Here is a 27,477-nt window from a genome sequence, read left to right as displayed (position 1 = left end):
TTTCAATATGTAGTAAACAACCAATTCATAGTTTTGTAACTCATTATGATTTTCTGCAATGAGTTTGTATCTGTGAAACAGCCGTCATAATGTACCCAGTGCCATATTCAGTTTCACCCTTGTTCTTCTTTCAATGCAGTTATTCTTATGCAACTGAGCCTTATTTAGGAGTACTAGTCCAGTAACTTAATCATATTGTCACTGCTTCCTCACTTGCTGTGTTTCCTCAAAATAATTATCACAAGATAACTTAAAAATCAGTAAGTACAATGCATTGATTTCTGCCAACTGTGCTGTTGAGTGAAAGAGATTAACTGAATTGTGTCTGTTTCAATAAAAATCATTAATGTCAAATTAATTCTAATAAATACCAGATTGAACATAATTTGATAATATAATTTTTCAAATTAATTTAAACTGAGCAAATTCAATTAAATAAAAACCAAAGTGAATGGGTGAACTGTTGCTTAAACAATTCCTATGAACCAAATTAAATTCATATTGTTTAGTTATCCCTTCTACAGCAAGTTATAAACAACCTTATTACACAATAAGCCAGATATTTCTGGCTGTTGCCAGTAGGCTCCAGTGTCAGCAAACAGCTATTCTACTTAATAATTCCTATGGTTACCCAGTCTCTTTAAGTGTGAAACATACTCAGTGATAGCATAGTCACTGAATCCACATGAAGATGAAAGTTTGGCCAGCATTACAACACAGCATCTCTTTATTGAACAGATTCTCAGCTTGTCAAATAGGGAAGATGAGTCAAGTAACTTTACATCAAATGTTTTCAAGGACGAGTGTTAAATTTTTAGTGTTTTTCAAAATGGTGTTAAAATGTTTTAAAATACTGAATACATCATTTAAATATCAAAGACATTTAGAACCTTGCTCTGCTTCACAGATATGACACAAAGCAAAACATCCCCACCCACTCTGTCCTCCCAACTCTGCCTCTGTCAAAGCCTGTCAGAGATGTTCCAGGGTGGGGCACCAACAAAATACCAGCTGTGCTGTATTCCTTGTCTGGACCTTGCTATCCACGTCCTAGGAGCAGATAATCAGCAAGGCCAACTTTTCACATCCAAGACTTCAAAACATTCCAACAATATTTCCTCATTCACTGTAATAATCAAAAGCCACACCATTTCACATACTTATTTTTTTCTGCATATTTGTCCAAGCCTTCAGAATACAATTCTATTACACAATACCCTTTGAATTCTGCAATAAAGTACAGTGCAGCCAAATGTTCACTGCAGTAGCCAAGATGTCAATTGTCTACAATCATATACAAAAAATGGCCTGTAGCAGGAATCAATATACTTACAATCCACTATGCAAAACTGTAGATGAAAGATCATTTTGATTTTATACAAGTACTAGACCAAATGGATACAACGATTTTCAGATGCCATAAACATTACTATGCAACTTAAAACCAAATATTTCCCATTGGCAGTCTACAATATCACCCAATGGAAACCTGTTGCTCCAAAATGATGGATTAGGGGGTTTGCCTGAGTATTTGCTTGTCCAGCCTTATGTAGGTACATTGTAAATACAAAAAACAGCACTAGACTGGTCATAATTGCAGGCTGATGGCCAACATTCAGGGAATAGAAAAGTGATAAATTAATACATTGGGAGTGCCTCTTTGAAATAGAGGCCAAGGCACACAGTTGGACATAGTTAGTCTTTAGCCTTCTATGCCATGCTGTACAGTTTCTACAAGTTTTTTTTTAAATGTTAGTACTGTTGCTTCTGTGCTTGCTTGAAATGAGAAAATAGCAAATGGCAGCATTGTAAATGTCCTAAATTGTCCTATATGATGCCTTGAACCACTTACTCATTCAATACTCACATTTAAATTCAGACTACACAAAGCAGCAGCTAACAGCCACTAAATTCTAGATTGTGAATTTTTACAGATGGACAATTCAACCAGGCGTATGAGTAAACTCTACTTCTGTCTCGTAATATGTGTATGCATTTATGCTGATCATTGAAGTAGTAAAGCGTCTCAAAATGCTTTTACAGGAGCATAAACTTGATACCGACCTACCTATGATAATATGTCTGGTGACAAAAAGCTCAGTCAGTTATGGGTTTTAATAAGTGAATTCATTGTGGAGAGAAAAGAGAAGGGTTTAAGGAAAGAATTTCAGGGCCTTGGACTCAGGAAATTGAAATTGCAACAGTCAATGGCATTCAGTAATGCACAGTAACAATGTGAAAGAAGCCCAAATTAAAGTATGGTAGAAATGTTTTTGAATGTTAAAGCTGAAGGGACAATGCACTACAGGCAACTGGAAACAAAACTAGCTAAAACTGTTTTAAAAATGAATCAGGTTTGGAATAATACACTTCGAAATATTGCCATGGACCTTTTGATTTTTTTCCCCAATTTATCACTGACATGGACCAAATAACAACTATTGTATGACTGCCACATATAACTACTGTACTTAGACTACATTCCCATAAAGATTAAGATACCACATGGCCTTAAAAATCAACAAATCTAGCCAACTTTTGTCAGTATCATATAAACAGTTTGCAATGAACATGCTGTTAACACTTCATTCATACTGTTACCCTCTTTTATGTAGTCAGTCCTGCAAATATTCTTAAACATTTCTAAACACACGTTTTGCACATATTGAAAGAGGCAATTAGTAAAGCTGCAGGATGTATCAGTTTGATTTTTATCTTACTTATATTGTCTGCTATACTGCATCTGTTAGCCACCCTTGGGAAGAAATCCATTGTAAACAAGCTTTTGTGCTTAACTGGGATATCCTGTATAAACATACATTTCCTACAGCTGTGTTTCATATGTAATTCTTAACAAAAGAGTTCAGTGTCAATTAAAATTTAGTCAGTGCACATGGCACTGTCAAAAACATCTCTTCTAATATTTAACTACCACAGAATAAAATACACAATGGCAACGTACATCTCAGAACAGCAAAACCATTCAGTACGCATTGTGCAAACACAGAACACAATGCTAACAATTTTGCACAATATTACTGCACTGCTAATAAAATGCAAAAACCTTCAACAATATTGCCATAAGATCAATGGGGCATTATTATCCTTTTCAAGCACCAGCATGGTGTCCAGCAACATTTAATAGTGGCTACTACTTCAATAAAAATCATTGCTGGTGCTAGTTGGTGCATGGCTCATTAGATTCCAGCTATGAGTAGATTAAACTAGGATGCTATTTTGTAGAGTCCTTCCACTTCATCGCAGATGGTGCAAATAAAAAAAGAAGGCACATGTCTTAAAAAGGGAAGGAGGCTAAAGAAAGGAAATGAAAGGCCAGTTAGCCTGACTTCAGTGGTTGGGAAGATGTTGGGAGATTTCAGGTTACTTGGAGGCACATGATAAAGTAATAAGTTAAAATCAGTATTGCTTCCTTAAGGGGGAATCTTGCCTGACAAATCTGTTGGAATTATTTGAGGAAATAAGACAGGAAAGACAAAGGAGAATCCTTTGTTGTTTACTTGGATTTTCAGAAGGCCTTTGACAAGCTGCCACACTAGGTTTTAATTGACACTGAACTCTGAGGCTGCCTAACAAGAGCCCATGGTATTACAAGAAAGATACTAGCATAAATAGAAGATTGGCTCAACAGGAGGTAAAGTGTCAGAGCAAAGGGGGCCTACTCTGGTTGGCTGCCAGAGACAATTAGTGTTCCACAGGGTCGGCATTGGGATCACTACTTTTCACATCATATATTAATGACTTGAATGATGGAATTGATGGCTGTGTGGCCAAGTTTGCAGATGATACAAAGATAGGTAGAGGGACAGGTAGTGTTGAAGAAGCAGGGAGTCTGGAAGGATTTGAACAGATTGAGAGAATGGGTAAAGTAGTGGCAGATGTTTTATAGTGTAGAGAAGTGCACAGTCATTCACTTTGGTAAAAGGGATAAAAGTATAGACTCTTCTAATTGGGGAGGAAATTCAAAAATCAGGAGGTGCAATGGGATGTGGGAGTCCCTTGCGCAGGATTCCCTAAAGATTAACTTGCAGGTTGAGTTGATGGTAAAGGTGGCAAATGCAGTGCTAGCATTCATTTCAAGAGGACTAGAATACAAGTGCAAGGATGTGACACTAAGGTTTTATGAGGGATGGGTCATTCCCCGCACTTGGGAGTGTTGTGAGCAGTTTTGGGCCCTTCATCCAAGAAAAGATGCACTGACATTGGAGAGGGTCCAGAAGAGGTTCATGGGAATGATTCTGGGAATGAAAGAGTTAACATATGAGGAGCCTTTGTTAGTTCTCAGCCTGTACTGGCTGGATTTTGGAAGAATCATTAAAATCTATGGAATACTGAAAGGCCTAGATAGAGTGGATGTATAGATGATGTTTCCTATAGTGGGTGAGTATAGGATCAGAGGGCACAGCCTCCGAATAGAAGAACATCCCTTTAGAACAGAGATGAGAAGGAACTTCTTTAGCCAGAGTGTGGTGAATGTGCGGATGGCAGAGCATCAAAGGTTACAGGGAGAAGGCAGGGGAACGGGGATGAGAGGAATAATAAATCAGAATGATGGAATGGCTGAGCAGACTCTGTGGGGTGAGTGGCCCAATTCTGTTTCAATACTGTATGGTCTCATAGTCTGAAATTAAAGCACAATTCTTTCAATGCCTCTGCACATTTCCTGAAATCAAAGCTTCAGCACTTCTGCAACAGAAATGCTAGCTACTCGAGTTTTAAATTCTTAGGAAATTGCTATGATTGCAGAAGAAACATTTCTTTTAACGTCTATTCAACTATTCACTTACCTATTTAATATTCCATTTCTCTTTCGCTTGCATAAAATAAAATATTTTAATGACATCCTGTTACTATTTCAATATATTTCTATGCCATAGTACTATAGATTCCTCCACCCTAAAAGTTCCTCCCTTTAAAATCTATACATTGTGTTGCCTGCTTTTCTTCTCCATGGCTTCACTAAGATAAGTGCACTGCAACAACCCGAACACCAACTCTTGTTTTTCTGAAACCAGTTACCAGCTATATATTTCTTTCCTGTTATATCTTACAGGATTTTAAATCAAGGATACCAGGCAATGATCTTTTCTATAATCTAGTGAGAGATTGCTCCATGTTTTTAAAAAAAAAGCATTTTATGGAACAAACAATTCACCTCCCAACACCTCAAAGTCATTCACAATACATAAATTAGGAGACTCTCAATTTGTCTGGATGGTGAAGCTCCATCATCACTTGAAAAGACTGACACCATCCAGGGCAAAACATTCTTCAAAGTGAAATACAACCCTAAACATTTACTGCATCATGGTGACCACAGGATGTACTATCTACAGAATGGACTGTAGTTATTTGCCAAAACTTCTCCTGCAACACCTCCTAAATCTGATCTCCACCATAATGGATAAGAGCAGTAAACCTATGATGCTCTGTCACTTTCTGGTTCCACTTAAAAGTCACACACAAACATTAATCATGCTTGGTCTAAACCTTGAAAATACTTGCCAAACAGCACTGCACCTTAAGGACATTAGTATCAAAAAGTAGTTCTTAATATAATTTGGAATGGACAATAGATGGCAACCAAGTCAACATCATCCACGTCATCCACATCCCGAAAAAATAATAAATAAAATAATGTGCTTTAAATATGAGTTTTAAAGCTCTTCAAATATTATCCACACAGGGGAAAAACATTGAATTAATAAATGACATTTCACTTCTATGGGCTTATATTTTTGCTCACTGCTCATACAAGGAAGCTGCACAGTGATGCAGATAGCAGCGTTGCCTCATAGTTCAATCCTGCCCTAAGGTAATGTCTGTGTGGAGTTTGCACATTCTCCCCATGAATGCAACACACATAAAAGTTGCTGGTGAATGCAGCAGGCCAGGCAGCATCTCTAGGAAGAGGTGCAGTCGACGTTTCAGGCCGAGACCCTTCGTCAGGACTCACTCTCACTCTCCTTTTTCTCCCTCTGTCCCTCTGAATATGAATCTCCCCATGAATGCATTGTCTCTGGTTTCCTCCCACATCATAATTTGCCTCCTGCCACACAGGACTACAGTGGGCACAATCTCACTGGCTCCTACTTGGCCTTGGACTATCTACATCAGGCTGCTGACATAGGTATTACAGCTTGGCTTTCAACACCATCATCCTATCAGTACTAATCAACAAGCCTCTGTACCTCCCTCTAGAACTGGATTCTTGCATCAGGAGACCAGGCTCATTGTAGATCTGTAACAATATATTCACCTCACTGACAATCAACACAAACATCTCAAGCTGCTCTACTCTCTACACTATTGACTGTGTGGCTAGGAACAGCCCAAATATCATCTATAAACTCAATGATGACACCACATTAGTTGGCATAATCTCAAATGGCAACAAGGTGTTGTACGGGAGTGAAACAGATTGGCCAGCTGAGCAGTGTCACAGCAACAACCTTGCACGCAGCTTCAGTAAGACCAAGGAATTGATTGAGGACATCAGGAAAAGGAAATCGGGAGAACACACACTAGTGCTCATTGCGGGGTCAGCAGTGAGGAATTTAAATGTCTGGGTGTGTCAATACTATTCTGAGCCCAACATATTGCTGCCGTCACAAAAAGGCACGCCTACGGCTATACGTCATTAGGAGTTTGAGGAGATTTGGTATGTCACCAAAGACTGTCAAATTTGTTCAGATGTACTGTGAAGAGAATTTTAACTGGTTGCATCACTGACTGCTACAGAGATTCCAATGAACAGGATCAAAAGAGACTGTAGAGGGTTGTAGACTCTGTCAGCTCCATCATGGGCACAATTCTCCCCATCAGTGAAGACATCTTCAAAAGGTGCTGTCTCTTCTGCACAATTTATTTTAAATTAAGTCTGAAGTTACAGTAATTTTTTTTTGCCTTGCACTGTATACCATTGCCACACAAACAAAAAAAATTCAAACGTGATAATAGTGATAATAAACCTGATTCTAATTCTGAAACAAAATAAATATACAATATTGACATAATGCTGGAAGAACTCAGCAAACCAAACAGCATCGATAGGATTGAATAACAGTCGACATTTCAGGCAGAGTTCCTTCTTCAGGACTGCAAAGGTAGGGGGAAGACATCAGAGTATAAAAGGCGGGGGGGAGGAAGGAGGCTAGCTAGAAGGTGATAGGTGAAGCAACACACATCAAAGTTGCTGGTGAACGCAGCAGGCCAGGCAGCATCTCTAGGAAGAGGTACAGTCGACGTTTCGGGCCGAGACCCTTCTTCAGGACTAACTGAAGGAAGAGCTAGTAAGAGATTTGAAAGTGGGAGGGGGAGGGGGAGATCCAAAATGATAGGAGAAGACAGGAGGGGGAGGGATGGAGCCAAGAGCTGGACAGGTGATTGGCAAAAGGGATATGAGAGGATCATGGGACAGGAGGCCCAGGGAGAAGCAAAAGGGGGAGGGGGGAAAAACCAAGAGGATGGGCAAGGGGTATAGTCAGAGGGATAGAGGGAGAAAAAGGAGAGAGAAAGAATGTGTGTATATAAATAAATAACAGATGGGGTACGAGGGGGAGGTGGGGCATTAGCAGAAATTTGAGAAGTCAGTGTTCATGCCATCAGGTTGGAGGCTACCCAGACAGAATATAAGGTGCTGTTCCTCCAACCTGAGTGTGGCTTCATCTTTAAAGTAGAGGAGGCCGTGGATAGACACTTAATGCCCCACCTCCCCCTCGTACACCATCAGTTATTTATTTATATACACACATTCTTTCTCTCTCTCTCTCCATTTTCTCCCTCTGTCCCTCCCACTATACCCCTTACCCATCCTCTTGGGTTTTCCCCCTCCCCCTTTTGCTTCTCCCTGGGCCTCCTGTCCCATGATCCTCTCATATCCCTTTTGCCAATCAACTGTCCAGCTCTTGGCTCCATCCTTCCCACTCTTGTCTTCTCCTATCATTTTGGATCTCCCCCTCCCCCTCTCCCTCTCAAATCTCTTACTAACTCTTCCTTCAGTTAGTCCTGACGAAAGGTCTCAGCCCGAAACATCGACTGTACCTCTTCCTAGAGATGCTGCCTGGCCTGCTGCGTTCACCAGCAACTTGGATGTGTGTTGCTTGAATTTCCAGCATCTGCAGAATTCCTCATGTTTGAGGTGATAGGTAAAGCCAGGTGGGTAAGAAAGATGGAGGGCTGGAGAGGAAGGAACCTGATAGGACAAAAGAAGGTGAGAGGTAGGTGAGAAGAGGTAAGGAGCCAGAGTGGGGAATAGAGGAAGGGGGGAAAGAGAGGGAAAAATATACATTTACGCTTCTTCAACTGCTTCACAGCAATTAGTGGGGAGACAATGGAAGATAGAATGAGAATAGTTCCTTGAAAGATATGCATCTTTTCAGAACATTTCCTTCACAATAGCTTGTTGTGGTTTAACTATTAATTGCATAATTCATAAGTAATGATTAAACTATCAGTGCATCTGCACAAGAAAGGTAAATGGCATGCATGAATCTCAAGACTGACGTGGGATGCCTGAGAATGGTTTAGGTCATTCACATTAAAGATTGCTGCCCAATCAAGGGATCCTGGGAGCAAGAAGATTGTTTCAGTGTGGCAGAGTGGGTGTAATTTACATCAAGATTGTTTTGGAGCCAAGGATAATGGCAGATTTTAAAAGGACAGCACTCAAGAAAAAAGAACAATTAACTGCCAAATAATGGAAAGGAATAATAATGAATTCTAGAGAGTAATTAATTTGATAGGAAAAGGATCAAGGGACCCAGAATTAGGCACCTTATTTTACACAATGTGAACCAGAAAAGGCCTGAAGTGAGAGGGGGAAAAAATATTTGTCTTAGTAGACTATCAGTCTTGGTAAAGCCACAGTCTTATTACAGCAGAGCACGGCACAATAGTCTCAGTGTAGACTGGTACCAAACAATGCTGCTCTTTATCTGCAACAAGCTTCCTGTAAGAGTGACCTAACCTAGAGGTTTTGTGTTCAAGCTTAGCACCCACTCCAATCAGAGTTCACCCCAGCCTCAGAAAGTGAGCTGCAGTACGTAGATGGCATTGCACACATTCAAAAGTGAAGCTAACAGTAATCTTCAACTCATTCACAATACATAGCAGAAGGGCCATGAACAGTGGCAAAACAAATATACTCATCCAACCTGCCAGCCATGTAAAACTACACCCTCCAACAATACAGGTTCACAGAAAGAATTTGGAAAATATGCTCTCTCTCTCTCTGTATTTGGGGAGCAATCTCTCAGTGAAGGCAGGGATCAGTCACGAAATTCACCATTACCAGCACAACCCAAGGGAAAATGGAGTTTCAAGATCAAGATTTCAAACCCAGCACAAAACTCAGTCTATGAGACAGTAGCTTCCCCTGCTCTGTTATATGCTCAATGGTCACTTTATTAGGTTCACCTGTACACCTGCTCATTAATGCAAATATCTAATCAGCCAATCATGTGGTAGCAACTCAATGCATAAAAACAAGCAGGCATGGTCAAGCAACACACATCAAAGTTGCTGGTGAACGCAGCAGGCCAGGCAGCATCTGTAGGAAGAGGTGCAGTCAACGTTTCAGGCCAAGACCCTTCGTCAGGACTAAGATCAGTTGTTCAGACTAAACATCAGAATAGGGAAGAAACATGATCCAATTGACTTTGACTGTGGAATGATTGCTGGTGTTTTGAGCATCTCAGAAACTACTGGTCTCCTGGGAATTTCATGCACAATAGTCTCAAGAGTTCACAGAGAATGGTGCAAAAGAAAAACACCACTGAAATACACAATACATTGAACCTTGAAGTGGGTGGTTTACAGCAGAAGGTCATACCAGATTCCACTCCTGTACCTAATAAGGTGGCCACTGAGATTTAGACAATATGGGAGAGATATGCCCATGATGCATTGTGCCAACTCTCTGCAGCTTCTTACACCCCAGTGCATTCAAATTGCTATATCAGAGCATGATGCAACCAGTCAGGATACTTTCAATAATACATCTGTAGAAGTTTGTTAGGGTGTTTGATGACAACCCAAACCTCCTTAACCTCCTAAGAAATGAGCTTTTGCAAAATCTTCCAAATACACTGGCAAGATACCCTTATCAGCATCAGTATCCTCTCCCAGGTCAACATTCTGAGCATTGAGTAACTAATTACAATCAATCAGATAGCTCCTATGGACGTCATGTCATTTCTGTGACCAACACCAGATACCTATGAAAGACTCAATCTCTTTCCATGACAGAGCTTAGAGCTGTATATGGTGAGCAGGAAAAGATTCAAGGATGTCGTCAAAGCCTCCTTGAAAATCTACGGTGTCACCTTTGGTTCGCATTCAAAATGGAGGAGCAGCATTTGGGATACAACAGGAGATGCAGTGTTTCAAATTTTGCCCTGCACATCTCAGGTAACAATGCAATGCAACACAACTTCAAACAACTGTACACAAGATTACTAACAAAATGTTGAACTGATACTGTAATCAAGATAAGATGAACACAAACTCTGAAAATTACCATTAAAAATTATAACGTGTTAAATTTCACAAGCCCAAAAGAAAAATACAAATTGGTTCAAATTTATTCTCTTGAAATATTTTTCTTTGAAAGTTCCCATGAAGTTTGATTCCACCATCTTACAAGAGGTGCATTCCAATCTATGACATAATTCCTGATCAATTTCCCTCTTGTTCTTTTGTCAATTACAGTCTCTGTTTATTAACCTAATTTGAACAAGCTCAAGCCCAGAGGTTTCGGGACAAAGTCTCAAAAGGTAAAGCATTTTTTTTAAATGTAAATACAGTAATAACATGATTGTATTACAGGTATTCAACCCTCCTGATGAGGGGTCTCAGCCCAAAACATCAAGTGTTTACTCCCCTCCATAAATGCTACCTGACTTGCTAAGTTTATCCAGCATTTTGTCCGGCAATAATAATCATCTAGCTAGTGCTCATACATATATAAAACATAATAATCACCACCTCAAACATGATCACTTTTCATAACAGTTACTCAATGCCAGTGATGACTTCATATAATAGCAATTAAAATTTGCAAGTTAATTTACATAAAATTTCTTAATTGCTCCAACAATTAATTCAAGAATCAAACATTCAATAGACTTTGTAGTCACTTTGATTTAAACAAGATAAACTGATACATCATTGATTGGGGCTTAATAGATTAAATGCCACCAGCAATTTTGAGTTCAGTCAGTCAAGTTGCAATTTTAAAACAATTTCAACATTTAAATTGTTCAAATTTGAACAATCTGAATATCCATATGCTTTCTTAGCAGTTATACATTCCAATTTATCTCAGCAATTCCCTCTATTCTCACTAAATTTAGCTTCAGCCATTTAAGTATTATTAATTTTGATTTACAATGATTTACAAAACTTTTACTGGTTTGTTAAATTGACATTATTCTTACCTGTCCTTTTGCCTTACGTTAATTATTTTCTCTATTTAAAACAAGACACTGTATTAATTTTTCCTTGTTAAGTAATAAATGCATCACTTCAAAGGCAAAAGAAAATATTAATATCATGGAATCTCCCAAATTGAGGTCCAGTTGTTTCCAGATTCTTCTTGCATTTTTCACCATATTGCGTAACATAGCATAACTCAGCATGGCAAAATGTTTCCATTGTTCAGATATGTAACAGTTTCATCTCTGTTCCTCAACTGTTATACAAATTAAGTACAACTTTTGTACTAGCTCTTTACCAGAAAAAAATTGATTTAAATATTTTCCACCACACTTAATACTTCCTGAATATTTTGTCATTTATGTTGCTCTGAATCCTGTTCTACACTACACTTTGGCATTGTTATTGATTTTAAGTTTTAACTCCCCCCACCCCATATTTTTTTATTTAATTTCATTCACCAAATTCAGAATTTTGATTAGCTCAATTTTCACCATTTTGTCTTTTCTATTTGTTCAAACTCTTAATCCATTGATTTTTCCTGTATTCCTTTTAAATCTATTTTCTCTTTTATTGCCACATTAGATAAATATCCCAACTTCACTAAAATAACATTATAAAGACAAATATTGTCCTTGAATTAAGCTCAAATTTCCTGGGAATCTACATACAGCCTATCTCCTTAAGTGTGCAAACTAAACTCCTTACTTCACTTTTCTTTAGGTCAAAGGCACAGATGTCATTGAAATAATACTAAAGTTAATCTCCACAGCATCCTTCTCTTTAATCCACAATAAAATCTCACTTCCCACATCTCAGAAGCCTCCTCTCAACAGCAACACAAGTTGATGACTAATCTAACAATATCTCCTGTGTGCCAGCATAGGCATCAAATGCTTGTAAAAGATTATTCAATGACCAGGGTCTTAATCCTGACACCAAATACACAACCTATTGAGCAAAATGAATCCCATCCTCCTATACACATCAAAAATGCAGACAGTTTAAAAGCACCAACAGCTCAAAAGTACTCAAGTACCACTGTCAAAATTGCTTAGAGACAATTTGCCAAATCCACTGACAAGATCAGTGAATTGTTAGAAACCATAGAAAAACTACAGCACAGAAACAGGCCTTTTGGCCCTTCTTGGCTGTGCCGAACTATTTTCTGCCTAGTCCCAATGACCTGCACACAGACCATATCCCTCAATACCCCTCCCATCCATGTATCTGTCCAATTTATTCTTAAATGTTAAAAAAGAACCCACATTTACCACCTCGTCTGGCAGCTCATTCCATACTCCCGCCACTCTGTGTGAAGAAGCCCCCCCCCAATGTTCCCTTTAAACTTTTCCCCCCTCACCCTTAACCCATGTCCTCTGGTTTTTTCTTCCCCTTGCCTCAGTGGAAAAAGCCTGCTTGCATTCACTCTATCTATATCCATCATAATTTTATATACCTCTATCAAATCTCCCCTCATTATTCTACGCTCCAGGGAATAAAGTCCTAATCTATTCAACCTTTCTCCATAACTGAGTTTCTCAAGTCCTGGCAACATCCTTGTAAAGTTTCTCTGCACTCTTTCAACCTTATTAATATCCTTCCTGTAATTTGGTGACCAAAACTGAACACAATACTCCAGATTCGGCCTCACCAATGCATTATGCAACCTCATCATAATATTCCAGCTCTTATACTCAATACCTTGATTAATAAAGGCCAATGTACCAAAAGCTCACTTTATGACACTATCTACCTGTGACGCCACTTTTAGGGAATTTTGTATCTGTATTCCCAGATCCCTCTGTTCCACTGCACTCCTCAGTGCCTTACCATTAACCCTGTATGTTCTATGCTTGTTTGTCCTTCCAAAGTGCAATACCTCACACTTGTCTGTATTACACTCCATCTGCCATTTTTCAGCCCATTTTTCCAGCTGGTCCAAGTCCCTCTGCAGGCTCTGAATTGGCTCACTGTCCACTACACCTCCAATCTTTATATCATCAGCAAATTTGCTGATCCAATTTACCACATTATCATCCAGATCATTGATATAGATGGCAAATAACAATGGACCCAGCACTCATCCCTGTGGCACACCACTAGTTACAGACCTCCACTCTGAGAAGCAATTCTCTACTACCACTCTTTGACTTCTTCCATTGAGCCAATGACTAATCCAATTTACCACCTCTCCATGTATACCCAGCAACTGAATTTTCCTAAATAACCTCCCATGCGGGACCTTGTCAAAGGCCTTACCGAAGTCTGTGTAGACAACATCCACTGCCTTCCCTTCATCCACTTTCCTGGTAACCTCCTCGAAAAACTCCAACAGATTGGTCAAACATGACCTACCACGCACAAAGCCATGTTGACTCTCCCTAATAAGTTCCTGTCTATCCAAATGCTTGTAGATTCTGTCTCTTAGTACTCCCTTCAATAACTTACCCACTACCGACGTCAAACTTACCGGCCTATAATTTCCCGGATTACTTTTCGATCCTTTTTTAAATAATGGAACAACATGAGCTACTCTTCAATCCTCCAGCACCTCACCCATAGACACCGACATTTTAAGTATATCTGCCAGGGTTCCTGCAATTTCAACACTAGTCTCCTTCAAGGTCTGAGGGAATACCCTGTCAGGTCCTGGGGATTTATCAACTTTAATTTGCCTCAAGATAGCAAGCACCTCCTCCTTTTCAATCTGTACAGTTTCCATGATCTCACTACTTGTTTCCCTTAATTCCATAGACCATGCCAGTTTCCTTAGTAAATACAGACGGAAAAAACCCGTTTAAGATCTCCCCCATTTCTTTTGGTTCCGCACACAGCCGACCACTCTGATCTTCAAGAGGACCAATTTTATCCCTTACAATCCTTTTACTCTTAATATACCTGTAAAAGATCTTTGGATTATCCTTCACTTTGACTGCCAAGGCAACCTCATGTCTTCTTTCAGCCCTGCTGATTTCTTTCTTCTTTCTTAAGTATTTTCTTGCACTTTTTATACTCAAGCACCTTATTTACTCCGTTTCCTATACGTCATACAACTCTCTCTTCTTCTTTATCAGAGTTGCAATATCCCTTGAGAATCAAGGTTCCTTATTAACTATTCACTTTGCCTTTAATCCTGACAGGAACATACAGGCTCTGCACTCTCAAAATTTCTCCTTTGAAGGCTTCCCACTTACTGATCACATCCTTGCCAGAGAACAACCTGTCCCAATCCACGCTTTTTAGATTCTTTCTCATTTCTTCAAATTTGGCCTTCTTCCAGTTCAGAATTGTTGTAAGTATCCACGCCTAGGTCAATATCTCCAGCACAAGCTTCATCTTGCTCAACAAGCATTGGCATAATCCCCAACCCCACTACCAATTCCTCCAAATCTTTAGAAAAGAATGAAACATTCTCAGCAACTCAGACTGGTGAAGAATTTTTTTGCCATTATTGATGGAACAAGCATTACAATTTCTTAACTTTCAGTTTGCAACTTTGTTTATAAATTTTTGACTTCATCATTAATACAATGGAAATCTTCTCTTTCAAAGCAGATAAGATTTTTGCCTGCTTTGTGCTTTCTTAGGTTCTTTAAATCCAAGGGCTCTGGGTTTAATTGGTTATCGAAGTACAGCTAGTCTAGCTTGATTTTCTTCTTCTATGAGTGGGATCAGTGGTTGTTCAGAAATTGCAAAATAGGAACGTTTTCTTCTTTTTGTTATACCAAGGATATCCTTGACAACAGCTAACTTCTTATCCTTGATATTTTACAAATGGTATCAGAATCAGGGGGAATCAGTTTATTACCAGGAACAAGAGCAAACGCTTCAATAAAGTACTCATGCTAAAGCCCTTTATGTTAGCAATGTTTTTGGCAATGTTTGCTTTTTAGCCTCATAAGATCCTTACAGGTGTAATTGATGCTTGGTCCTTACAAAGGCAGGGCAACCAATGCCAAACATTCACTGAATATGGACCAGAATGGGATCAAGCTAGACCAGTATTCTGTGCTGGTTCACTTTCAGGTCGGGCTTCACAATCCATTAGGAGATATAGTTCAAGTCCTCCACTGTTCTAGTCTGTGCAAGTCTCATTGCAATTACAACAACTACACTCATGCCTAGCTGAATTACAGCTGGTTTACATATTTTATGGCCTTGCAGTAGAGTACAGCATTTTACAATATAATTTTAGCCCACTAAATAAGGATACTTTAGAATCTGAGTGGCAATTGAATCTCTCAGTCCTTCTCTACCACAGGGAGAAACACAGACCTCTGATGTGTATGCCCAAGTAGTACCAAGGGACTAGCATGGTTTCTCCACCTATCAATTGGAGTGTACGGAAGGAGTTCCTTAGATCTAATGTACTTTAGCCATCCTTTAGGCACACATTGTACACTAATCCCATTTATCTTAAAATGTCTCCATTAACTCTTTCCCACCCCCACATTAACACCAACTACACAAAGGACTATTTACAATAGCCAATTAAACTACCAACTAATTGTGCCTTTGGCATGAGGGAGGAAACAGCACCAAAAGAAAACCCACTCAGGCTACGTCCACACTACGTCAGATAATTTTGAAAACAAAGCTTTTTCTCTTCGTTTTGACCTACCGTCCACACTGAAACGGCATTTTCATCTCCGGACGGCTGATCTTGGTTCTTGGTTCTTGATCCTCCAAGATATTCCGCACGGAAATTAAACTGGAGGTGGCTTTCAAGCTGGTCCCCTCAGTTTCTCTGTTTGCATCCTCTGATCTTCTGCCCGTACCCTCTGGCCTCCCAGTCTGCGGTGGTTGTACCCTCAATCTCCTGTACCCCAGGGTCTCCAAGCCGGCACTGTCGCTGACTGACCACCGCTGTTATAACGCGCAGTCGTTGTGAACGGCGTGACAGTTAAATTGTAAAGTGAGCTTTTTTGACTAGATCCCCTAAATTGATTTGATTGAATCTATCTTTAAAAATATTAATGTCAGAAATACGCAGGTCTGGCCGCAGAAGATTCCACTCTCTTGGTTCTTGATCCTCCAAAATATTCCGCATGGAACTTAAACTCGAGGTGGCAGAGGGTGGGCTTAAGGAGGAGATTTTTGAAGAAGAAAAGCTGCCTTAAATTTAATTGGGTTTGGTTGTGTGACTGTGTTAGGATTAAGATTATTCCATGCTTTAATTGTGCGGGGGAAAAACAAATTGCTGTACACATCTGACTGGGTAGTTAGTATTTCAAATTGAGTTAAGTGCCCTCTTCTACTCCTAATAGGTTTGGGTTTGATGTGGGATCGGTAGTCTATGTCGAGTTGACCATTTAACATTTTGTAGTTGTTGATCTTGTGCAGAGGATGGCTTCATGCGTGTGTTGTTTACTTTACTGTCTATGTTAATAGCTTGTTTGGAATTAAACATCTCCACTGCTTTGCTGACTTTGTAGTTGTTTGTAACTCGCAGAAACAGCTCAACTTCATTGTCTGTCTAAACGAAGAAGTCCGGTCTGATTTTCCAAGTTTTCTTTGTGTTCCTCGAAGACATTGTTGAAAACTTTCTTTTGCTGTTGTTGTAGGTACTCTAGTTTTTGACCAATGGAAATAGCACAATGCCGCCGTGGAAACGTAAATATTATAAAGTTTCCTCTTCGTTTGTTTTCTGTAGATGTGTCTGTGCATGCCCAGTAGGAGTAGATTCGCCCAAATACCTGTTTTAGTGTGAACAGAGATACTTTGAAAAACGCCTAGTGTGGACGCCTGGCATTTTTACTCAAAACCAGCGTTTTCAAAATTATCCGGTCTAGTGTGGACGTAGCCTCAGTGACAGAGGGAATATGCAAACTCTACAAGGAGAGTGACAAGTTGAGAATCAAACTCCAATTGCTGGAGCTGCAAGGTGGCAGTGTTAAATTCTGTGCCACTCTTCTCATTATCTTCCCCATTAGTTATTCAAATAAAGATTAAAATAATTGGTATCTACTGTAAACAGATTGAAACACCACTCCAAAGTGACTACTGCACAGCTACCTGTTTCGAAGGTAGCTTTCCCAAGCAGAACAGATTCGTCAGCAAATTTTGTTTTCAAATCCTGAACTTGAAAGAAAACTCTGCATAGCTCTGCTTTTCTACCACATTCTTAGCCAACTTCATCTTTTATTCCCATTTCCATCTTCCAGTATTTAAGATAGCCAACTCAGAGCCAGGGTATTTTTTTTAACATTAGCTATTAATTCAAGCTGTAAGAGTAAAAACCACTCAAGCACAACCCTCTACCTGTCGTTCTATTATTGCAACATTAGCTCTTCAAAGTTCTTTTAGCTTTATTAAAATTTTAAGTGACCACAGGATCTTTGCAGCTTTTGATTTCAAAATTCCTAGCTTTCTCCAGGAATTAAAACTATGCACTGCTAAGTGTTAGCTGCTGAAAATCTGTCCTGCTCATGTTCAAAAGTTGAAAATAATAGATCAAGGAGCCCAGTATTATAGCATGGTCACTGGATCAGCAACTGCAGTTTAAACTGTTCATAAACTAGCAGGTTAAACTGTCAGTTTTAGGCCAACAAAAAAAACTGTCTGGTAAGTTAGTTCCCCACCATTCCTAGCCAACGTTTTTTCCAAGACTTGTCACTAGCATAAGTGATATTACAGAAGCATGTCCCTTGCTGTTTTAGCACCTGATAATTATTTTAATCAAATCGAATTACAGATTTAAGAAATGCATTTTTTTTTACTCTGATATCTTACACACAGGAAATAGAACCCCAATTCAGATGATAAACTACTTCAGCAATATCTGAAGAGATGTTATTCTGGATCCTTTATTTCCACCCAACCAAAGATTTATTTTGCAAGTGCTGCATATTCTGCATGAACTTCCAACATGAACCAACACAAATTCTTTAATAACTTCCCCATAATCTGCAGCTTCAACCCCAAGAGAAAACATGCAATACTATTCCATGGAAAGGTACAATCAGTGGTATTGGGATCATGGGATTTCCAAAGCTTTTGAAGGTAGGATTTAATGTTTATAGCTAAATCAAATCAAGCTTATCCCATTCTTTGACTACAAGATAGAAAATGAATTTAAAGCTTCTTGATATATCCATTTCCTCTCTTAGTCCCTCCCAGCAAACATACTTCCTGTTTACAATTCCTAATCTTATCCTGTACTTTGGCTTCAATCCCTTTGTGACTTCCTGCACCCTAAGCAAAACTGTTCCAACTTATTTTTGGTTGGCTTAAGAGGATGTTACTAAAATAGAACACAGAGGATGTACAACCCATCAGGATTTAAACAAAACATTTTCATCATATCCTTGCATGATTAAGTTTAAGTGCCTTTTTTTAAAAATAAAATATCCATTTAAACTTAATTGTGCAAAAGCAACTCAGACAGGAGTCCTACTTGCTCATGCAGATAACAGCTCTGACAAACACAAAATTTCTGTCATGAAAGCAAATTCTTTGCATATGCGTGATGATGTCTGGAATGTAACCTTACATTTTTTTAACATTCAAGAACATGCCTACTCCCATGTCTAATCTGAAATGTTCAGTAACTGTCACACCCATAGCACTACCCAAAGACTCAATGGCACCAAGAGCTGTTCAGCATGATTTCCAAACATATTACAATGAGTGATGAACAAATAGTACCATATTCGTTGCATTCATTCATACATACCCAAAGAACATGCAGTGGATTTTGCAGTAGAATTTTCCTGTAATCTAAAAGTTAGCTTGGAATAGCAGCCTCCATAGGGAAATTTGTCTTTAGTACAAATAAGGCATTTTTTATCTCCCTGATCAGATTACTGAGTCCTGTAGAATCTATTCATGGAAAAGTAAATTATTTCATAATATAATGCAAGAGCATAAAATAAGGTTAAGGTAAAAAAGAGGAAACAAAATGGATGTAAAAATGTAGTAAGCCAAACAGATATAGCAAGTCAGAAAACCTTGTAGTTACATGGCCCTTTACAACTTCAGTCAAAAGGAACAACCATTGGAGGTTTTTTTAAAAATGTGTTACCCCTCTTGCAACGTAGACAACAAAGTGTTAATCTGTGCAGAGCGAACATTCTCAAACAAGACAATTATGACAATGTGATCTGATTTTTTGTTGATTGAAAAATCTGGGTGAATGGGGACAAGTGTGGCTGTAACAGAGGGCAAACGATTTCTGGATAGGTTGGAATTTCTAGTCCTACTCAGAAAGTGGGGATGGAGGAGAGAAAGAGGCATAGCGCAAATACAAAAATATATGAAAAAGTCAGGCATAAAAAAACAGCCGGACACAGATAAGAAATCAGAGATGACATAAAGATAGATTTTAATATTGATAGAACGGGAGGCAGACACAGAGGCAAGGGGGATAAATCCAAATAGTTGGTGGCTGATGGAGCCATGCACATATTTACCAAAACAGCAGCCAGGAACACAAAAGCATGTTCCTAAAAGGCAAAGTCATGCAATGTACAAATGCAATTTACTTTCCAACCAATTAAGTGAAATGTTGAAACTCAGCTGGCCTCTTATGTAACACACATAAAATATAAAATATATAAAATATATGTGTGTTGCTTGAATTTCCAGCATCTGCAGAATTCTTGTTGTTTGGCCTCTTACGTGCTCTTTACCTTCATATAATTCTCAGATTAAACTGCTTAGTACACTACAGACTTTCAATGATGCTTGGAAGTCCAAAGCAACCAGGAGCCCAGAGAGCATCTGAATTCTTACTGTACTGCTCACCACTGAAGGACCAGATGTAGTTCACATCTGGCTCCTCAACTCTAAACCAGGAAGGAACAAAAGTGAGCAACACACACAAAATGCTGGAGGAACTCAGCAGGCCAGCCAGCATCTGGGAAAAGAGTACAGTCAACACTTTGCACTGAAATGTTGACTGTACTCTTTTCCTAGATGCTACCTGGCCTGCTGAGTTCCTCTAGCATTCTATGTGTGTTGCTTGGATTGCCAGCATCTAAGAATTTTCTATTGTTTCTGACAGGAACAAATGTGAATGGGGTTGCCAACCCTGTGGGAAAAGTTGAGGTAAGAATGAATCATTTTGTTGTATTTTCATGTTTAAAAGTTATTTATTTGCATCTTAATTAGCTTTTTGTTATTAATTCTTTTGGATTACCAAAATGAATTTGGAGACATGAAAGACTACAAATACTGGAATATAGAGCATGTTTCTGAGAGACGCAGCAGGTCAAGCATCATCTGCTAAGGGAAATGAACAATCGACATTTCAGATCAAGACGGATCTGGCCTTGACTATCCAGTTCTTTCTGCAGATGATACCTGGCCCGCTGAAATTTTTCAACACTTCATGTTTTAACCAAAATCAATTTGGTTGTTTTTAATCATCTCGACAGAAACAGTGAAAAACTGTTCAAAACCTTTTAGCCACAACAAGACGTCAAAGCTATAAAGCCACTATAAAGGTAAAGTACAGTCGGCCCTCCTTATCCGTGAGGGATTGGTTCCCGGACCCCTCGCGGATACCAAAAAACGCGGATGCTCAAGTCCTTTATTCACCCTGTCTCAATACGGTGGACCTTAGGACCCAGCGGAGCCCCTGACCTTATTTAACCTGTCTCAGTGTAGTGGGCATTAGGACCCGGCTGCAGAGCTCTGAATCCGCAGTGTTTCTGTTCGCGAAAATAATCACGATTTAAAATGAAGTGGAAATAATAAAGTGATCGGAAAGTGGTGAAACGCCATCAGTCACTGGAAAAGCATTAGGCTACAGTCGGTCAACGATCGGAACAATTTTAAAGGATAAAATGAGAAAGGCCCTACCCGATTAAAGCTACAATTATTACTAAGCAACACAGTGGTTTAATTATTGGGTTTTGGGGTTTTGATTCTCCACACCAACCCAACACCGATGGAGAGTGCGCTCGGGAGCGCTCTGTCACTGGATCGAACTCAGGAACTTCCATTCCCGAGCCCGGCGCTGAAACATACGTTTCTTAAGCATTTTATATGCACAGAAAGGTAAAATATATACTAAGACAGACATTTGACTAACTGATGCTAAATAATACCGGATGTATCTGTTCTGACTTACTTAGTAAGAGAACTTCCGGTTTTTTTTCCATCCCAATCCACGATAACCTACGCACATCCTCCCGTATACTTTAAATCATTTCTAGATTACTTATAATACCTAATACAATGTAAATGCTATGTAAAATAGTTGTTATACTGCATTGTTTAGGGAATAATGACAAGAAAAAAAAGTCTGTACATGCTCGAACAGCAAGTGCTGGAAGAGTACTTCCGGGTTTTCTCGATTTGCGTTGAATTCGTGCATGCGGAACTCACAGATAAGGAGGGCCGACTGTAATCTATCTTTTCACTTAGCCATTAACACTGTGCTTTTGTGTGGTTTAAATTCTATTCCAAATTACAAACAAAACATTGATTCCAAGTCTTTATATTTTGAAATGTAGAAATACAAAGTTCATGATTAGGTCATAATTGTTTCCACCATCCAATTACCATATTCCTTCTCCACAACTATGATAAAATTGATTTGTGACATTCTTCTGTCACCTCAAATCATAATTAGTTTTTGCAGATTCTAAAATTCTGTAGAACAGAAAACTGATAACGTAGACAAGATTAACAGAACAAAATACCAGGGAATAGAAGATTTTTCTTGACTGTCAACCTTTTCCCTACACTTAACATGACCATTTATTTATCCACAAAAATCAACCATTTGGTGTTTGTGAAGTATCACTTTGCACAAATTGACTTCAATGTTTTGTTCATAACAAGCATGACCATAACACAAAGATGGCCACAAAATGATTCTAAGATTATCCTGAAAACATTTAAGGATATAGCAATTCTTCTTTAGGTTTTGTTTTAAATATCTAACTCTTCCTTTCTTTATTTCAACAAGGCTGATGCTTGTATTAAAGGATTATGTGCAGAGACTGGTTAACCTCAAGCTTTTTGCTTTAAAATATGACTGAGGGAAAATTGCATAAAATCACAAGGAATTAAATAACTTAGACAAGGTTAATCTGCAATATAAAACTATTAACAAGCAAGGTTAAAATTATAGAAAGGGAAAACATAAGAAATAGCAGGAGATAGATAGATATTTTACTGAGCCCAAAGGAAATTACAGAGACACAGTAGCATTGCAAGTGCACAGGTATACTAATATTAGAAGAGAATTAAGGAAGAATTTTAAAAAGTTAACTCAAACAGTCTAACAGGAGAGGAACATCACTTCCTCAACTATAGGTTGACTCATTATAGATCCTAATGGCTGAAGGTAAGAGTGACCTCAAATAGCACTCTTTGGAGCAGCACAGTTGTCTTAATCTATTATTAAAAGTACTCCTCAGTTCAGCCAAGATGGCATACAGAGGGTGAGAAACATTGTCCAGAATCACCAAGATATTCCATAGGGTCCTTTGTTCTACCACAGCCTCCAGTGTGTTCAGTTTGACTTCTATAACAGAGCCTGCCTTTCTAATCAGTTTATTGAGCCTGTTGACATCACCCATGTTGATGCCATTGCCCCAGCACACAACTGCATAGAAGACTGTACTGGTGCCAACACACTGGTAGAACAGGCGAAGGAGAGGCCTGCACACTCCAAAAAAGGACCTCAGTCTCCTCGGGAAGTAGAGGCAACTCTAGCCCTTCTTGTCCACAGCCTGTTGGTGCTCCATTCAAGTCTGTCATCCAGGTGCACCCCTGGGTAATTGTAGGTTCTCACCACATTCATGTCCTCACCATCAACAGTAACAGGAAGCAGTACAGGCTTAGTCTTCCTAAGGTCCATCACCATCTCCTCTGTCTTACTGATATTGAGCTGCAGATGATTCAGCTTGCACCAATTGACAAATTCCTCCACCAGGCCCTGTATTCATCCTCCCATCCTCCCTTTATACACCCAACTATTGCTGAGACATCAGAGAATTTCTGCAGATGACATGACTCAGTGTTACAAGGAACATCCCTAGTCCAAGGAACATCCCTAGAACAACTGCCCTTGCAATGGTCTTTCAGGCTTAGCAACAGAGGGACCAAGTTCTTCAAAAACTCGTATATGTATACACTTCCAGTGACATCCTGCTTCATTCCTCCATAATTTGCTCCCCTATTCTCTTAAAGAAGCAGCACCTGCCATCAGACACAAAATCTCATCCCCAGCACCCCACTGGCTTGGTCAAGGGTTCCAAAAATTACACCGAAGTTTTGAACAATGTTTTGCCTTTAAAGACAGTCCCTTCAAATAAAGGAAAATTCTTGACAATTAAAGTATGGCATTTCAGGTAAATCAAATATTTATGATTATCTCTTTAGAATACAAAATAAATGCTCTAACACCTTTCATTACCATGGAAATTTTGTGCCCAGAATTCAGTAACAATTAAGACCATAAGACATAGGAGCTGAATTAGGTATCGACCTATTGAATATGCTCCACCATTCAATCATGACTGATGAATTGTCCCTTTCAACCCCATTCTCCTGCATTCTCCCTGTAACCTTTGACACACTTACTAATCAGGAACCTATCACCTTCCACTTTAAATACATCCAATGGCTTGGCCTCCACAGCAGTTTGTGCCAATGAATTCCACAGATTCACAACCTTCCGGCAAAAGAATTTTTCCTCATCTCTGTTCGAAAAGGAATGTCCTTGTATTCTGAGGCTGTGGCCTCAGGTTCTAGACTCCCCCACTATTGGAAACATCCTCTCCACATCTGTTCTATTTGGACCTTTCAATATTCAATAGGTTTCAATGAGGTCTCCCCCTCATTCTTCTAAACTCCAGTGAGCACAGGCCCAGTGCCAAACAGTCTTCATACATTAACCCTTTCATTCCCATCACCTCGTGAACCTCCTCTGGATCCTCTCTAATGCCAGCACATATTTTCTTAGATAAGGGGCCCAAAACCACTCACAATACTCCAATTACGGTCTGATCAATCTTTTATAAAGTCTTAGAATTATATCCATGCTTGGATAGAACAGGATAGTCTAGTCCTCCGGAAATGAATGCTAACATTGCATTTGCCTTCCTTACCACCAATGCAACTTGCAAGTTAACCTTTTGGGAATCCTGCACCAGGACACCCAAGGCCCTTTGTACCTCCGATTCCTGAATTTGCTTCATTTGGAAAACAGTCTACACTTTAATTCCTTCTACCAGAAGTGTATGACCATACACTGTATTCCACCTGCCACTTCTTTGCATATTATTCTAATCTGTCCAAGTCCTTCTGCAGACTCCCTGCTTCCACAACACTACTTGCCCCCTCCAACTATTTTCGTGTTGTTCACAAACCTAGCCACAAAGTTTTCAATTCCATCTTCCAAATCATTCTCATATAACATGAAAGGAAGTGGCCCCACCACCCAGCACTGTGGAACACCACTACTCACCAGCAGTCAACCAGAAAAGGCCCCCTTTATTCCCACTCTTTGCCTCCTGTCACACCATGCTAGTACTTTTCCTGTAATACCGCGACTCTTGTCTTGTTTAGCAACGTGTGGCACTTTATCAAAGGCCTTCTGAAACTCCAAGTTAACAATATCCACTGACACTCTTACCTATCTTGCCTGTTATTTCTTCAAAGAATTCCAACAGATCTATCAGGCAAGGTTTCCTTTTTGAAAACCATGCTAATATTGGCTTATTTTATCATGCGCCTCCAAGTACCCTGAAACTTCATCCTTAATAATGGACTAACATCTTACCAAGCACTGAAGTCAGGCTAACTGGCCAATAATTTCCTGTCTTCTGCCTCCCTCCTTCCTTAGAGTTGAATGGAATTAAAAACTATTAAAACTGAAATAAATAGTTCTCAGTAAAAAGCATTTGAAATTAAATGAAATACACAATTTAAAAAACTTAAGCAAACTAATTAAAACCTATACAGCTTCTTTTTTGAAGCCCCAAACTCTCCAAAAAAAACAATAGGAGCTTTGGATCCTTCATCAGGGTCAATTTGATCCATGATCCAAGAAATGACTTTCCTAGTAAAACTGGTGAGGAATCACAATTATATTGGGCCCTAACACCAAATTCCATAAAAAGTATGATAAAGAAAACTAACAGACTTGGCATTCTAAATCTGCAAGTATGAGGCTTTTGTATTTGACACCTAATGAGTGGAAGTCCTTGACTTGCTGCCATATAAACAGAGAAACACCATTCATTTACTGATGAGATTCAGGCTATTACTTTTTAAATGTTTCTGAATAATTGTCCTTGACAAGTTTTTAAGTCAGAGCATTGCAAAAACAGCAGTCAACATTTTGTTCAGCTATTCTGCAGACAGATCTTGTTTTGTCCCACTGCCCACCACTCCAACTCCCCAGTGACATTATTGCTCAGTGCCCCGCTTGCATACAGAGGCTTGCCTTTTCAGAACAGAATGAGTTTCACCAACATTTTCTATTTTGATTTCCAACAACCACAGCATTTTTCTTTTGCAATATACTTAATATTTATCAATGACAGACCATGGAAATGAGCTCTGCACCCTGTGAGCCATAAAATAAAAGAAGGAGCATTATAAGCAGTGTAGATGATAGCTTTAAATTACAAAAAGATGTTAAAGTGAACAGGCAAAAGTAGTGCAAACAGCTTTCAACATAGCAAGCAGATGTGACATCCTGTCCTTTGGAATGCTAGTCTTTATATCCAGATGACCAGAAAATGTGGTGTAGAAATTACACTATAGCTATACAAATCCTTACAAAGTGCTTGTACCAAGAGTTATTTTGGGCATTTCATGGAGAAATTGGTCTTGAGGAATGCAGTACAGGTTCACCAGAATAACATCAAAACTTTGTGATCCAAAACACAAGGAGTGGTTATATAAACTTAGGTTATATTCGCTGGTTGGGAGGTGATTTGATCAAAATCAAAGTTGATGAGAATGTGTAGTATGGACAAAAGCAAACTACTGCCGTTGATCGCGGATCCGAAAATTATTAATAAGTCTAAAAATTAGATCCAGTCTTTCAGGAGTGAAGCTAGGATGCACATTTACCACCAAAATAAAAACAGAAAATTCTGGAAATACTCATGTCAGGATCCATTTATGAGAGGAAGGCTGATCTGCTGAGTATTTCCAGTCTTCTATTTTTATTTTAGATTTCCAGCATCTACAGTTCCTTTGATTTATATTAACCAGCAAACTGCAGAAGAAATTTGGAACAATGCCTGCAAACAGCATTTGTGCAGATGGTTAATTAATTGTATTAAAGGCTAAGGAAAATGCAGGTAATGTGAAGTTAGGTCACTGATCACCATGATCTTAATGAATGACAGAAAAAGCCTGAAGTGCCTTGATTCCTCATTCTGTTTTAAATGTTTTAAATGTTTTAAACCCAAATACCTAAATATCTGATTCATTCATAACAAAAATATACCGATCCTGGTCAATCCTGCACCTCTGAGTCTTATGTGAAAATGAGGAGTGACTCAGAAGCAACAATCCAACGTATCAATACTTGTAAAATCCCACTTTTTTAAGTCAGCCTTCCTAATTCTATCACCATCTCCTAGTATGTCCTGTCCAATCTGAATCAGAATCAGGATCATCACTGGCACATTGTGAAATATGTTGTTTTGTAGCACAGTACAGTACAAGACATAAAAATTACTATGTAACAAAAAAAGTAGAGAAAGAGGAGTAGTGAGGTAGAGTTCATGGACTGTCCCGAAACCAGAGGGCAGAGGGGAAAAAGCCATTTCTGGATTGTTGAAAGGGAATCTTCAGGCTCTTGTACCTAATATAATAATTGGATCCAGTATAACATGCAGAATGTGTATCAGGCACATTTGTAAGGCACATGCTTGATAGATCAGCTGTTATTTTTCTGAACATGCTGTAAGCTTTCTGTATTTTAAAATACTATGCATTTTCATTTTTAAATATTTTTATTAATTATCAAAAATCAACAAAAAAATACATTAATCAAGTCAACATATCAATATGTATAATAAGAATTAAATTATCAAATAA

The 27,477-nt window shown here is 38.9% G+C and overlaps 1 protein-coding gene across 5 annotated transcripts in view; it reads right to left on the bottom strand.

Annotated features, from left to right (window-relative positions):
• rapgef2b (Rap guanine nucleotide exchange factor 2b) overlaps window positions 1-27,477 on the bottom strand; it is a 388,703-nt gene that overhangs the window by 342,768 nt on the left and 18,458 nt on the right. Inside the window, exon 1 of one of the 5 annotated variants that reach the window (XM_072256008.1) lies at window positions 14,356-14,374. The exons of the other annotated variants lie outside the window; for them this stretch is intronic. The gene's annotated coding sequence lies outside the window, so the exon portion shown is untranslated. Of the gene's footprint in view, window positions 1-14,355; window positions 14,375-27,477 lie in introns of those variants that run through there. 5 annotated transcript variants of the gene reach the window in all.

This window comes from Mobula birostris, chromosome 4, assembly GCF_030028105.1.
Source record: "Mobula birostris isolate sMobBir1 chromosome 4, sMobBir1.hap1, whole genome shotgun sequence".
Taxonomy (NCBI): Eukaryota; Metazoa; Chordata; class Chondrichthyes; order Myliobatiformes; family Myliobatidae; genus Mobula; species Mobula birostris.
Note: the sequence above shows the minus strand (reverse complement) of the source record. Positions and strands in the feature narration are given on the sequence as shown.